This window comes from Seriola aureovittata, chromosome 22 (assembly GCF_021018895.1).
Source record: "Seriola aureovittata isolate HTS-2021-v1 ecotype China chromosome 22, ASM2101889v1, whole genome shotgun sequence".
NCBI lineage: Eukaryota > Metazoa > Chordata > Actinopteri > Carangiformes > Carangidae > Seriola > Seriola aureovittata.
In genome coordinates this window covers 5705535-5721539 of record NC_079385.1, presented here as the reverse complement: position 1 = coordinate 5721539, position 16005 = coordinate 5705535, and the positions used below count along the sequence as shown (strand labels likewise).

The 16005-nt window shown below is 42.7% G+C and overlaps 1 protein-coding gene across 18 annotated transcripts in view; it reads right to left on the bottom strand.

The window, feature by feature from the left end:
• LOC130163608 (pleckstrin homology domain-containing family A member 5-like) overlaps nt 1–16005 on the bottom strand; it is a 218434-nt gene that overhangs the window by 96996 nt on the left and 105433 nt on the right. The window lies entirely within an intron of this gene.

Here is a 16005-nt window from a genome sequence, read left to right as displayed (position 1 = left end):
GTAGCAATTCACAAACAATGGGGACATGTTGTTAATATAAAATTAACGACTGAAACTCACTCACCCTGAATTCTGTGTACAGATGCAGATGTCCGGCTTTGAGCTGCTTAGAGAAGTTTGAGGGGTTTCCTCCCGCGGCACCGTTTGCATACTGGCTTTTCGTTGTCTATAACTTCTCCGTGTCAAATACAAAATATCTAAGCCATACATACATACACCTGGCATGGTGTGTTTTTTTTTATCCACAAGTCGACACCGACCTGTTGCTGCCCCTGTACTTGCTGCTGTCATTCCACCAGTTATTACTGTGTCTGCCTTCTTCAGACTAGGACGCTTGCAGTGTTATTATACTGCTCTTGTCAGTCCAGGACTCATATCTCTAGTACCCATGACATCTACAGTAACTTCGGTTCTTACAGTACTTTCTACAATAGTTGGTTCCAACCAAGTAATTTGATTGGAGAGACACTCCATGAGTGGCTTCTACAGAGTATAACAGCATGTATCACTGCTTTACAGGTGTTCTGTCAACCCTTAGTTAGTCAACCCGACATTAACGGTCGTTAGCCTATCTATCTTAGATTGTAACAAATTTTGCCATTTTTCAATTTCCAGAAATAACATTTGAATTAAATAATGTATGGTGTCAGAAGAGGATGAAGGGAAGGAAAGACACCTGGATACTGGAGCACACACGAACCATACCTCTGCAAAATAAAAAAGAATTATGTAGTTGGACTATTTTCTTTAATCTTGCATAATACATTTTCAGATTGAAATTCATTCTTCGAGCACTGTATGTTGCATTTAAGTGGGTACAGTGATTTTACTATATATATTATATATCTGTTAAGCTGCAGGATTTGTGAGTCATATAAAGAAAATACTAAAATTCCCATAATGCAACTTTCATGAGACTGTCTGCCCAGCAAACACCCACATCTTTTTAAGGACATGTCCCTAGTTTGTAATGAAGGGGTTTTCCTGCTACTAATCCAAGATAACCCTGATGACATCACTGTGACATCATCAGGGTCATTTTCCCAGACTTGAAAATTTCATCTTAATGTGTAAAATTAGTGGACTTCCTTGAAAAAAAAACCACATGACTGTGAGACTTGTGCCACTGCACTGTCCACACACCTGCTGCTATGGTTCAGCCAGAAGGTGATCCACAAACAGTACACAGGCAGAGAGAAGAGAAAATGCAGAACGGCCGGTTAATGAGGGCCCAGCTGCTAATCTTTCTCCCAGCAGATTGATCCGATCCCGTCAAGGACCCGTTACATCACATCCTAGAGTGTGTGTTGCGAGATGATGATGGGTAATTAGCAGCCAATAAGTTCACTATAGCTACACACATCTCCACAGCTGTCTGAAAAACCCACAACAACCTCTGACACTTCCTTTGTGTTGCTTGGCAACAAAGGCAGGAATCGGCCTGTGTGTACAAAAGGATTCATGACTGCATTTTGATGCTTTCCTGGGAGCTGGTCTGAGAGCAGCAGTTTGAGAGCTTGCACAGAGGCAGAGAGGAGAGGAGGACGAACGTGGACGGGGATTCAATTCCTGCAAAGTCAGTGTAAAAATAAATGTGTTCATCAGTCTGCATAATGCTTGTGATGCTGCAGGCAGAACATTGCGCTGCTGGTAGAGTGAGCTCACCAGTGGAGGCGTGTCACTCGTTCATGTGTGTGTGGACAGATGTGGTGTTTGTGTGACACTCTCTGTTTACATGAGGTGAATCCTGCCAAAAGTAAGAAGCACTGTGTGTCACAAACAACCCAATGCACACCTCAGGCCACCGTCTGCCATAAAATGCATTTACCACGGACTGAAGTCGGTGAATTCGGAATAAATAGAATAAAATTACAATATCATTACCGCGGTTCGGTTAAAACACTGACTTCCACGGCATGTTTGAGCCAGTTGCCTGACATCTGATGGGCATTTTGTGACAAAGAAGCTGCTTCTTGCACGAAACGGGGCTGTCTCATTCCGCACAGTGAAAATTCATCTCATGCCACACGACCAAACGCACTTCCTTTCAGTCTGATTAGCATTTTGATTTCACAACAGTTAATTCGTGCATGAAATTTCATGCCATGGAAACAGACTAAATGTATTATGTTGCATGAAATGTCAGCCACTTTTCCAAATGCCTAAATACGGCCTATATTAACATTAAAGTGACCTCAAGTGAATGAATCATTATCCTTGTGTCGGGAACAGCAACATCGCATTGTTACAGAGCTGATGGGTCCAAAGTCAGTGTTAGTTTCCTTTGACAATGACCACGATCTTTCTTTAATCAATCACTTACACTTCACTGTTTTTTTCTTTGGTTGATGTTAAGATATGATCAGTGAAAGGGAACACCTGCTGTAGGTTTTTCACATTCTATCAAGAAAGGCTTTTTATTTGAAACTCTTGTGCTTGGAAAACTTGGGTTTCTTTTTTTTTTTTTTTTTAAAAAAGGAAAATGGAAGCAATAGTAAATAGTAAAAGTGGATGAAAACAGTATTTCTGGGAAACTGAGAGCCACAGAGAGCTGAGTATTACATCTACAGCGGTAGAGATGTACTGAAAAGACACCTGGTAAACAGCGCTGAGTTTGCATTATGTGGAGAGCAGGGCAAACAAGGAATAAGAGTCTCTATCATAAGCCAATGTAAAGGTTACATTTACATTACATTTACTTATTTGGCAGACACTTTTATCCGAAGAGACTTACAAGTGAGGGGCATCCCTGAGGCTTCAGTGCAGTAGGAGACATTGGTGTAAGTATACAAGTATTCAATAGGGCAAAGTGCGAGGAGATCAGGTGAAGAATTGCACCGACAGTGCATATTGTTGGGGTGTTAGAGGTGTTAGGCGAGGAAGTGCTCTCAGAAGAGATGAGTTTCCAAGAGAGTCTTGGGGTTAGAGAAGATAGAGAGGGACGCTCCTGCTCTGAAAGCATTCAGTAGCTTGTTCCACCATCAGAACACCGCAGACCAGAACAGTCTGGACTGAGACCGTCTTGTGTGCAGGGATGGTGATGACAGACGATATTCCTTTAGAGGAACACAGTGGAAGAAAAGGAGCGTAAGGCTGTGTGATTGAGATCCAGTAGATGTGGCAGCACCAGAAGTCACTCTGAAGGCAGCATTAGTGACTTGAATTTGCCCAGTGTAGTAGCAGTGTGACATGTGCCCTTTTTAGGCTGATCCCAGACCAGACGGACTTCTGCATTCTGGACCATCTGTGAGGGTTTCACTGATGCAGAGCGGCATCGCTGCAGTCGAGGTGAGAGAGAACCAGGGCCTGGACCAAGAGCTCAGGTAGAGCCTGATTTTTCTTATATGTTGTTCTCCCAGCTACTGGGGTAAGTGAAGGTAGACGAGAAAACTTATGGTATCTTATGGTGATCACATACATGCAGGGGGGTGTGGATTCTTTCCTACTGCCACTGAGAAATACTGATGAGGTCTGTCGAGCCCTTTCTGTCCCTCTCGCTCTCTCTCTGCGATTTTCTACCAAGCTTCTTTTTTCCCCCTCTTTCTCTCACTCCCCCCCGCCCCTTTTCAGAGCACCAAGCCCCAGTTGCTGTAATTTTAGCATTAAACTGTGTTTTGCCTTCATTGCCCTGAAGAAAACACTTTTTTCATTTTGCTCCCTTTATACTTGAAAATTAGCTTCTCTTCTCTTCATCTCCTCTCTCCTCTTCAGTTGTATGTGCATCTGTTTCCGTGTGTGTGTGTGTGTATTTTCCGGCATGCCCCACACTTCCAGCCTCTGCTCTCCAGCAGCATCCTGGGAGGTTTGCGTCGGAGGAGAAGCGGCAGTAATTTAAAAAAAAAAAGAAAGAAAAAAAGAACCTGCCTGCTTCCCAGAGAGAGAGAGGATCTGAGCCACGAATTCATCTGCACACGACTCGTCGGGAGTCCGCTGAGGAATTCAGAACGCCTCCCACCTCAACGAGCCGCAATTTAAGACCTCACTGTAAAGCAGCTTCTTAGAAAATGTTTTAAACGGCTGACATCACTATCAAGTGGAGTCATTAGTCTCGCACAGCTGTCGGAAGCAGAGTGGAGCCGACTTCTCTCAGCAATTTAGAGCTTTTTTTATTTATTTATTTCACCACATTACACACTGTGCAAGTTGTTGTTTCTGCTGCACACATATCCCTCGAAGAAACAAATAAACTGTGTGAATGCCGTCGCTTTTAATCACCAGGCCACCTTGCTGCTCCGCTTCCTTTTTACAAGCACAATTTATTTCCCCCGAATACTTTCTTTTTTTTTTTTTTTTACATTTACGTATTACTGTTATTTCCACTGCTTCAACCAGCTATAGAATGTTTCTTTACGCTCATTGCACAGCGTGGTCTGGATGTACAGGATGATGCACAAAAAAACATGCATAAGTAATTTCCCACATCTAAAAAATAGACCATTATTCTTTTAGCTTAGTTGTAGCTAATTTCCCTACAAGGATGGTTATAATATGCAAAGTATAAATTTTTAATCACTCGCTTTTGTTCACTCATTATTATTTCAAATCCAGACATTTATTTTCCTGCCGTATGTACAATCCTTTATTGTAGAGCAGGTCAAACGCTGTTTCATTGAGTGCGGTAAACGGATTATATCTCCGGTGTTTGATGATGGTGGTTGACACAGAGGCCACATGTAAAGGATTAAGGACACAGGAGCCAAACTGTAAACAGTGACGGCATGTGTACACGCAGGGAGTGTTTCAGCTGCCTTTATCAGTCGTCCATCTCTAGCTGAGCAGATGCTGTGCGATCAAAAGATAAGAAACACAAGGCCACGGCTACGGGGCTTCAGTGCTGCATTCAACGCTCGCCTTCTCACTCGCTCGCTCACTCAGGTGGCGACAACACAAGTGCTGCTGGCTATAACCGCAGATGTGTGCCACAAACCGGCGGCCTGTGCAAGTGCAGTTTGTCCTCATCGAGTTTTTCCGTGCCGCATCTTTACGGTGTTAAAAATGTGTTTACGTGTTGAATTTAGCCATGAGGCCCACCTCTGATTGTAAGGGCTCACCCATGCCTGCACTGTTGACATTTGTGGTCATGTGACGTCCTACAAGGCTTTTGAATTTGGTCTGGTTTATATGGTACTTGTATAAAATGATGAATAATATAATAATATAAAGACATTTCCCCTGTCTTTCAGGGTTTTGCATATTCGCATCTAATAAGATAAGGTAAGCTAAGATAAGACATTCCTTTATTAGTCCCACAGTGGGGAAATTTGCAGTGTCACAGCAGCAAAGTGGACAGTGCAAAGAGAGAAAAACAGATTGCAAAATGACAAGAACCAAATACTTAAAAGAGATAAATAATATAATAAAATATAACATGTACATGAATATGTAATGAAGCGTCTCTCCTGCTGCCTTCTTCCTCTATGGGTTACCGTTAGCGGTACACTCCTTCTCTATCTCTCTCTTACAGCACTCACACATACACACAGCTTGACAGTCGGTGTGCCTGAGACTTGGTTCTGGTGCGATCGTCACACAACAGTCACACAACAGTCACACAACAGTCACACAACAGTCAAAAAAGAACATAGCTGGCTAGACATGCTAATCTGTTCAATAATGTGCTGTGCTAGCTGTCGATGCAATGCTAAAGGGAAGCCTCTGCCACCTCTCTCCAGGCTTGATCTCTCTGGTTTGTGTCCCGCTACGTAAAATAAAGTCTGATCATAGAGAACAGGGCGTATCGATGTTGAATGACGTTGAAGGCCAGGCTGGACCTGCACAAATGACGCACGATGATTGATCTTTTCTCAACCTCTACCACAGGCAAAGCAAAGAGACGCAACCACAATAAGTTCCGTGATGCGTGACGTCACCCCATTCACCGTCCCAGCGTCACCATATCTGACCGGGGATGTTTCTACGCTGCATTCCTCAAGCCAATCAACCGCCTCCGCCCGTCTGTTTGTCCTCCTCCCCCATCACCACCCCCGTAACCTCCGTAACGTCCAGGGGTCACACGTCCAAAAGGTTTCCATCAACCACCCGCTGGATCTGCCCCCGCCGGAGGCAGCGTCTCAGCGGGGGGGGGCGTCCTATCTCCCGTCTCCATGCGGCGACGGCGCTTAACGAAGATGCTTCACATCAATGAGACTAATCGCCAAAGAATCTCTCTGTTGCTCACCTCTGTAAATTCTTTTATTCACTTCCGTTTGATCTCTCCTTACTGAACTGTCAGCTCTGTCATTCACATTAGCAGCGGTTGTTTGAATGTAGAGAGAGTTCATTCAAATAAATAGAGAGTTCGGAGGAACAACGATGATGATGATAATAGGTGTTATGATGTTGCACCATATTCAATAGAGGGAAGAAAAGAAATCACAGGGAAACACAGAGGAACTGTGGCTTTAAGACATTAAAAATGAATGTTAATGCGCTTTTAATGTCAAGCAGACATTTCCTTCATGGCAACATACACAACCTACACATGTTTGTGTCACAGTGTGGCTTGTGACACACTCAAAGCAGCTTCCAGATTCTCTTAGTGTGTGGAAATCTACTGGAAGGAGATATTGCTTTTCTTGGGTCTTTTTTGGTTCATTTGAGTTGGTTTTGACTGTGAAGGCCAGAGCATATGATTCATCAATCCATTCAGTGATCTGCGTGGTTTTTTTTTTTGGTTTTTTTTTGTGCCTCTTGTGCGTGTGTGTGTGTTTTTACTTGTCCTGTCTGAGTGTCAGAGATCACAACATTTGATTTCTCCCTGCGTACTGCAGAGCTAATAGTACTTCTGATGTATTCAAGTTCTCTTTCATCTCCTCAGACTGACGAGCTCTCCTGTCGGCAGATGAAGGAAAATCATCCTCGGGCTCAGAAGATTCAAAAAGTCTAAACAAAGCAGCCTTGTGGTGGGAAGTTTTTCTTTTACCAGCAGACATGTCAGCAACAAAGGGAAGAAAGAGAAGCTCTGATTTGATGCAGCAGCAGCAGCAGCAGCATCCTGGTCATGTGATCACTCTTGTGAACTTCACATTAGTGCTTGCATGTGCACTGATGATATAGCTGTATGTGTGTGTGTGTGTGTGTGTGTGTGTGTGTGTGTGTGCGCTGTGGCTTGAATAATAAGTCGAGCACTCTAACTGGTGTTTGTTAACATTTTCTCGTGTCTCCCGGGGGATCTACTGAGAAATTATTTCTACATGAGTGAAGAGCTGAGTGTCGATGGCCCGTTTTTCACCGCAGCACATCTACGTCAGAGGCGGCCATCGGTCTGCAGGGGCTTCCCTTGTCACGGTCACATGACGCACTAAGTCACAAGCGGGCACTCAGCTAACCAACTGCACACACCCACACCCACACACACACACACAAACACAAGGACAGGAAGGGACACGTCCCCCCCCCCCCTTGCTGTAGCACCGTAATGTAAAATGACACATGGTTAGATATGGCAGAATGGAGGGGCAGCCTGTGTCCTCCAGCCTGACATATCATCTCAGTTCTTCCCTTACCTCTGAGCCACACACACACACACAGGCGTGCATGACACAAATCACCCATACATAAGGTCACAAACTCCGAGAAACACACACACAGACAAGTGTCGGGCCGAATGACAAACCCTGTCTGTCATCCTGCTGTCTTTTACTGCTGCTCTCTTACTTCCTCCAGGAAGACAGTGGAGGTTGAGAGCAGCTCAGTGGACGACCACAACAAAACTCTCACTTCACATGAGTTTACATTTTACAGTTATATTATACAGTTTATATCATTCTGAAAATCAACTTGCTGAGATTTGAAACTTGCTGCATAATCCATCACACTCGGGTGAGGCGCAAAGATGCGAGTCGTTTGGTGTAAGGTTGCCAGTAAATACATAAGGACAACGGAAAGAAAATTATTTCAAAATAAAACAGAAAAATCATAAATACAAAGTGCAAACAATCATTTTAGCAGCAAACAATGACAATTATAGTGTTGAGTTACTAACTTTATATAATAATAATAATAATAATAATAAAAAAATCTAAATATAGAATTTCAAAGAGCAAACCCTAACAGTTTTTCTTTCTGTAAAGTTCCACTAGGAGCATGATGGGAAATAATCTCAAAGGAATCTAATCTTGCAAACAGTGACCCTGCAATATCCCCAGTCTTAACAAAATCTCATAGTGTGACACTAAAAACTCTGTGACTTATGACACATTGTCTTTAGCTGTGAGAGGGTGTCAGACTGTAGTCTTTTAAAAATAAATGGTAAATGGACTGCACTTACGAAGCACTTTTCTCGTCTTATTGACCACTCAAAGTGCTTTACACTACAAGTCACATTCACCCATTCACACACACTCATACAACACTTTTTCTACCACACGCACCCATTCACACACCAATGTTACACCGGGGGGGCGATATGGGGTTCAGCATCTTGCCCAAGGACACTTCAGCATTTGGACAGGAAGAGCCGGGAATCGACCTTCCAATTAGTGGACGACCCGCTCTACCCTCCCGAGCCACGGCTGCCACCTTTTGAAAGTCTTTTAGTGTGTGGTAGACATAGAGGACATACACACACACATTCACATCTACATCCAATCCAAAAGCAAACGGTAAGAAAAGAACTGTTATGTTATGTTATGTTATGCTGTCAACAGAGCTAGACACAGATACTCTGAAGTAGGTACTGTAGTAGTGGATATACATAAGTGGAAAATATATAGATGTATAGAAATAAATGAATCACAAACAGACAGCTGACTGCATGACTGTCTGGACTGGTCTGCACTGATGCCATTAAATGGTATATATAATATAATGTCAATAACAACGGTAATGTCAATATGTACTTTGCCTGTTTCTGGCTGTAACACGGTTACTGTTGAGCAATTGTCCGTGAAAAAAAAAAAAACTCTGATGGTGAGGTGCCCTTAACACACTAATGTGTATGAGTTTTCACATGAGTGTTTGCTTTAACATAATACTGATGCCACTGTTACATAGAAGTAAAGGTACACATTCAGAGTAATGGGTCCCATATTGTATAAGGGTAGATGTCCATGTGTTGTTTGATTATAAAGCAGGTCTAGGTTCTATATTAATACTGTGAAAGTATCAAAGCGCTCAGTCCAAAGAGAAATGCACACAGCCTGTATTCAGAAACTGAGCCTGAAAACCAGCCGTCAGGACTTCTGTAACTTTGTGATGTCACAACAAAGCAGTCACCACTCTCAGTCATGCTCCAAGCCCCGCCCACCTGGACCCACCATCCAACCCTTGCAGGATTTGGTTCCTCTGAGTGTTTACCTGAAATCTGCTACATTTTTGTTTGATCACTCAGAAAACAGTCAGGTCAGTGAGCCAATCAGAAGAGAGGCTCAGAGCCTCCTTTCTTCTGATTGGCTGTCACTGGAGCTCCAGAGAGAAGCCTGAGAGAGGAGATATGAATCTGCATTTAGATGGTTTTTGGTTCTTAAAACCACAAATATATCTTCTTATGGATAGGAAAACGTTAAAACATACAAAAAAATATAGGACCTTTAAACATCTGCATGTTTACTTTCATTTGGTGCTGAAATGAGCTGAAACCAACAGCTGCCTGGAGAGAAGGAATAACATGCTGTAAAATGATTATGTAAAATATATGCATTTACTATAAGTACGGTATGTATTTCAGTGGATTACAAAAATCAAAGTAATAACAACCACTGACAGAGATTGAAGCCATGGAGCAACATCTGTTCAACAGCTTTAATCTGTAAGCATCAATTAAAATCCACTTCGTCAGCTTGATGACAGAAGCTCTCTGCTCATATTCAAACGTTTATTAGCACTCAATCTGCGGCCATGACCTGAAACCTCAGAGTTTATAACAGTAATAAAAACATCCTCCAACAAACAACAGAGAGCTGACAACAGTTGCAGCTGCTGCAGCTGTTTTCTGGAGGAGTCAGCACTATGACTTTTCTTTCTTTAACCTACATAAAGCTTGTAACCCCCCCCCCCCCCCCCAATCTGTGCACTAGCTGGGAAGCCACTTTTTCTACTTTACTTAGCAGAATAAGTAGCCTAAGAGGTGCATAATTATCACTGCATTACCTATCTCTGCATTAGCTATCTTCTTAATGCAGAGATAATTATGTAATCATATTGGCGGGACATCTTCATTAAACCTCTGTCTAATTGAGGCGTCGAATTAGTGGCCTAGGTTGCGGGGACAAACCAGAGGAGGGGAGGAGAGAGGAACGAGATAAAGAATGAGGGGAAGGGGAAGGAAATGATGACTTCCACGGTGAGCAGGGAGTGTGTGCTGACCTCAATCACAAGACTGCAAGAGAAATGAAGGTGCCCTTTTATTTCTTTGTCGTGCGTGTTTTCATTTGGTTTCCTGGTAGGATACAGCAGCATGCAACACGATAACTGTATGCATGTGTCTGTGATCCTCAGCCTGGCCCCTAATGCAGACTAATATGATGCCAATCCACTAACATGCTCTGTTAATTTTTACCCAGCATCAGATTCCTCTAATGCAGACCGATGAACACGGTGCATAAAAAGAGTAGTGGATTAAAACTTCACTCACAGACCTGGTCCAGTGCTGATCATGTGTCTGCACTCCTGAGATCTGCTACTTGACCTGACACAGATGATTCAAATGGACTTGTTTTTTTTTGTTTTTTAGATCAAATATTTGTATTTTTCTAGATATTTTTTTAAGATGAGTTACATTTTGTACATGACTGGGTGATTTATAGTGCTACTCCCACAAACCAGCTATCATAGGAGGGGCCGAGGTCCAAAAACACTAACATTTGGATTGCAGGAGGAAAGAGAACAGAGCACAGTGCAGGCTCCACATTGAGATGTATTGTAATAGTAATAACTAGAATGGCCAATCAATCCTACACATTAAAGGAAGCGATAAAAAAAGAATTCCAGGATCTGCGCCTTTAAGCAGACCTGCACCAAAATTGAATGGGCTTGAGTCTCACCACAGTATCTTGAGTCTTGAAGGTTTAGACTTCAGACTTGCTTGCGGCCTGCACATGTGTGACACCCGCGTTTGGCCGCAACTAGCAGAATCTCTGATTGACCTGTCAGCAGTCAAGTTGCATAGTGGGTAATGTAGGCACCAGGTTTTGACAAGGAAGAAGATTGCGTGGAACAAAACATACGATTTCTCCGGTTCTGCTGCATCGAGTTGAAATCCTTTTTAAACTGTCCATCATGAGTCATGACAGTGTTAAAGTGTAGAGTTACAGAGTTACATGTTGCAAGTAGATAAACACCTAGCCTGGTGGGCTAATGGTCAGAAATCAGTGAAACAAAGCCAGAATATAACCTCAGGTTGGGTTCATGTCTCAAGTTTGTTACTGTATCAGTTGGGTTCATTCAGGTCAGGTCGACACACTGGAGAATTCAAATATGGCTACAGTCAGGAACTTTTCTTTATCATTATTATTATTAGTTTTAGTAGGCTAGGAGTTCATTTAAAGTTGAAGAACTCATATTACTTTACACATAGGATATTTATGCAGTGCAATCCTGCCAAAAAGAGATTAAAGGCACTGGAGCTCTGCAGCACAGAGGAGTAAGATACATCAGGGTTTGGATAGACACACACACACACACACACACACACACACACACACACACACACACACACACACAGTACTTTTAGGAGATAGTCACTTTTGTTTTTGGGCTTTTCATCTTGTTTGTTTACCATAAAGTTAGTTATCCTTCAATGCAACAGGGTGAAAAATTGACCATTTTAGTGTCAGATGGGCTTTTATTTTTTCAGGGGCAGGACACAGCAAGTGGCTCTCTTCAGCATCTGGCTACAATGCATCTCAAACTTAGTGTCAAAGTGATTCGAACAATCGGATTTTAATCTATCTATAATGCCTCATGGGTGCATTTACATGTGGATCTTTGGTAGCAGATATATTATCTGCCCCAGAAACATGCAGTGGCTGAGTCTAAATGAGGTAACAGCAATGTGACCGATAATCTCGCGCCGTCTGTTTGAGTCAGGTGTCTGTGAGTGTTTGATTATTATCTTGATTCTCTAGCCGTTCAGCTTAATCCTGCATCCTGAATCCGTGCTGAACAGACCAGCAGGAGGAGAGGGGTCAGCTGAAGGTGGGCAGGACAGGAAACTGGATTTGGAGAGAGTCAGAGACATTTATAGTCAGAGAGAGGTGCACATGATGGTGTCACCGTGTCACCAAGGTGATGTAGTCCCCATATTCTATACTGCAGACAGACAGACTGACAGAGTATGGCTCACCTGCCTCTCTGCTGCTCCCCTTCAAACACATTGACAGTTGCTTAGTTTTTACAGCTCTCTCTGTCTGTCTGTGTGTGTATCTATGTGTGTGTGTGTGTGTGTGTGTGTGTGTGTGTGTGTGTGTATGCGCGCGCTCACTCATCAGCTGTCAGTTTTTAAGACGTGTCTCCTCCCGTCCAATGCCTGCTCTCAGTCTGCTCCAGCATCGCCTCTTTTCTCAGTAAAACTTTTGAAAGTAAATGTTTGAAACGCTGCTCAGAATCTCTCCTACCAGCTGTGACTGGTGAGCGGTCCGCTCTGCTATCTGTCTCCTTCTTCTTATCGTGCCTGCACGCTCCGTGGCTGGATGAGCCGACAGATCTGCAGAGATCTATGCCGCTACCAGCCATCACCTGTGAATATCAGCCTGTGCAGCGGCCCGCACAGCATCGCATATATATCAGACTGTCGGCAACGTGTTAGCAATGAGAAAGGTCCAGGTGGGGTTGACGTCTGCATACAAACACATTTCAGATTGCATTAGGGTTGTTTGAATCCATTAATGTAAATGGGACTGGATGAAAAGCTGCGTGTGTTTTGTGCTGCTGTGTTCTGTCTGTGGCGTCTCCAGTCGGGTTCAGTTAGGTTGGATTTTAAAGGCTGGGGTGGGTGTACCTAATAAAATGATATCTCATATATAGTATTAATATATTTGGACAGCTGAAATTAAGCCCACTTCCTGGTTTCCCGTTAGCTTTCATTGCTAAATGTAGCTTCTGATAAGTCGGGCCCATCCAAATGTGTCTCAAATTTTAACCAAAGATTCAGAAAATCGGCAAACGAAAAGTAGTCGATGGCACAAATTCTCCAGACAGGTGCCAATATACCACTGAAGAAGAAGAGGTCGTAACGAGATGATTTCATTAAAAGAGCGTTAGTCGAACAGCAAATAAAGGAAAAGCATGAATGAATTAACGTGATGGACAGCTTGGTGACGCAGAACACATTGCACTCTCCTCACTGGTCCACACATGCCCGATGTTTTCATCTGCCGCCATTTTTGTACGTCATCAATCATTCGCTGAATCTGTCTCCAATGCACTTAGTCGCATTTACCTTTTATCGATACGCAAAGTTTTCCACCTCTCCCAGGCAAAAAAAACTTTCATTATTCCCACTCAAGTTTTTTAATGCACAAATTGCAAATATACTGATAAAAATAGCTGGATTCATCCTGAAAAAGAGGAAAAGTATTTCCTATCCATATCTTCTGAAAAACATCTACTATACATTCACATTTTAGCCACTTGTCATTTTAACAAAGACTGCTAACTGCTAATTGCTAACAGAAATAACTTCTGTTTTATCTTTGGTAAAGTGAAGAGGTGTTTAAATGTATATATATGTATATAAGTATATGTGCTACAATCTAGCTACAGCACATAAGAAGTCCACTTCCTGTTTATCCACACAAACAGTGATGACATTTATTTTAGCAGACAGCATCTGTGTGAGTATTGGAGGAAAATATGCATCAGCACCTGAAAGAATCACACAGAAAATATGGTATATGCTAACTTTAGCCACGTTTAGCTGACGTGCTTATGAACTGTGTGCTGTCTTACGTTTTTACTCTTTCCCCTCCTTGTTGATTTAGATTAGATCCAATCTGTTTGACTGGGCAGAAATAATCTACTACAGCACACACTGTACACTACACGCTACCGTGTACATGTATGTAGACTGCAGCTGAGATAATCGCACAGATTAAGGTCAGAAATGCAGAAATAAAGACGAGGAGCTGCATCCCTGTGAGTGGAGCTTATATACTTGAAGAGTGTCAGCTTGATGAATGACATCATTATCTCACTGAGATGAAACGCACGCTGGCAGCGGGTCAGTTTGGATCTATCTTCGGTGCAGCGGCGGTTTATTTTCCCACAGGGAAGTTTGCCGCACTTCTCCCGCTTTGCTTTGCATTTTCACACCGCTGACCTTCCTCTTCCTGCTACAACCACCATCTTCCACGCTTGGCGAGATTCACTGCCTCAACCGTTTGTCCTGAAATATTTTTAACTCTTCTGCTGGTAGAGCAGTAAAATAATTTGACTCGTCTCTAGCTCAGCTCGCCTTGTTGCATAGGATGTGTGTGTGTGGCTGTTAGTATGAATAGTGACAGCACCTTTGGGGGTAAAAAAAAAAAAACTGACTGGAGGTGCTTCAGTGTTGCAGATGTAACAGTGCACTGGAGTGCAAAGCCCTCTGGGTAACTCCGTGAGTTTAATTCAGTGTGAATCAGTGCCATAGTGAAGGATTCACACTACTTTGAAAGGCTGATGACAACGTTTCTTTTACAGAGGATGCTGTTAGTAGGCCAGTCAAAATCCCAATGTTTTCCCCTCCTGTGAAGTGTCACCATTGTTTCACTGGAGGCACAGACAGACTCTGTCTCTGAGGCGTTCACATCATCACTAACTTCATCAGCTGCTGTCTCTGCTGCCAAAGGCTCAGACGCAGATAATGGGAATTTAAATAACTTATTACACATCACTCAAGAGGTGAGTTTCATTATGTAGTTCAGTTGCACCGTCTCTACTTCTACCAAGAGTGTAGGTTTGTTTCAGAAGTGGGGCAAGTGATTCTTCACATATGTGAGTTTATACTGTTTATATATTCTTTTTTTTAATGCTTTATCTTTGATTGATAAAAACAATAAACATAACTGCAGGTCTGCCTCTCGGGCTGCAGGTGCAACCTCCACCAATGACAGGGCAGAGCCGAAATCTCTTTGCAGCCTGAGAGACATAACCTGTGGCAAAAAAAAAGAAAAAGATAATCACTCTTATCACTGCAGCTTATGAAGCTTAACAACCCTGTCACCTAGAAATCACCTTTATATGCAACTCAACTGCAGCAGCGTTTTGTATGAGATGAAGTCGAGACTCGATTAATTTCACAGACAACGTGTTTGTCTTTTGGTAAAAGAAACTGCAGAACAATATCCACTCGAAGTGACTGCAGCATTATCAAACTTAAACTTGAACTTGAAAAGTAAGCATATGTCCTCCGCATCCACAGTGAAAGTGATGCCCTTGACTTATAATGTAATTTAATTAAAACACTGTTGGGGAGAGTGATGTTTCATTCAGTGAAGCGTTCGGCTGAAATGGGAGACAAAGACACTAATGCAGAAATGAAGAGACCTACAATAGAGACGGTAATGTAATGTAGTTTGAGCAAGTGACTGTATATAAAGATGGATAATGCGTCTCCGCAAAAATCAAGCCAGGATGTCCCGGATACAGTTCCCTGCCCATACATCTGCCTGACCCAATCACAAGTCAAGCCCAGCTGTCAATCATGATGTCACACCCCCTTTTTAGGGCAACAAATTAAAACCAAACTTATCATAATGAACACTTGAACATCAGTGTTATAAGAACTAGCTAAACTGGCACTGTTTGATTTTTTAGTTTGGCTCATGTCTCATCTGCTAACACGGAGGGGGCGGAGTTTAAGACATATACTACAGCCGGCCCCCAGGGGGCAACTGGAGACGTTTTAGCTTCACTTTTGGAGAGCTGTGATGTCGTCCATCTATATATAGTCATTGGTGTGAACATACGATGTGACGCGTTTGTCTGAAGCTATAAGTGATATTTTTTTATAACAATGACAATATGAAAAACAATGTCACGACGTGACACAGGTCTGTCATGGTGACGAACTTACAAAACTGATCA